The following is a 373-nucleotide window of genomic DNA, read 5'->3' as shown; positions in this document are numbered from 1 at the left end:
CCCCCTCCTCCCTCCCCTCCTCCCCGCCCTCGCCCTCGTGAGACCGCGTGGGCCGACCCCGTCATCGAAGATACCTTAAGAAATGCGATCCATTTTTCCTGCCTCTGGGAATTGGTTTGATTGTGAAGGAAGGGACATGGGGAACGGTTTGATTGTAAAGGGAGGGAGGTTACGGCAGAATATGATAACAAGAGAGTTTTGGAAGGCGATCGCCTTAATCGTAATGGCAATTTTGGGTTCATCGCATGCTTTTGTACAGGGAACTTGTGACTTTGGCTCCAATCTGTGGAAGGAAGGAGGGAAGGAGGAAGGGAAGGAGGGAAGGAAGGAGGGAAGCGATGGTGGTCGGGGCGAGACGTGGATTTTGTTGTCT

The sequence above is a fragment of the Nannochloropsis gaditana genome (assembly GCF_000240725.1).
Source record: "Nannochloropsis gaditana CCMP526 unplaced genomic scaffold scaffold117, whole genome shotgun sequence".
In the NCBI taxonomy this organism is placed as follows: Eukaryota; class Eustigmatophyceae; order Eustigmatales; family Monodopsidaceae; genus Microchloropsis; species Microchloropsis gaditana.
The sequence above is the reverse complement of the archived record's forward strand: the minus strand, read 5'-3'. Positions refer to the sequence as shown.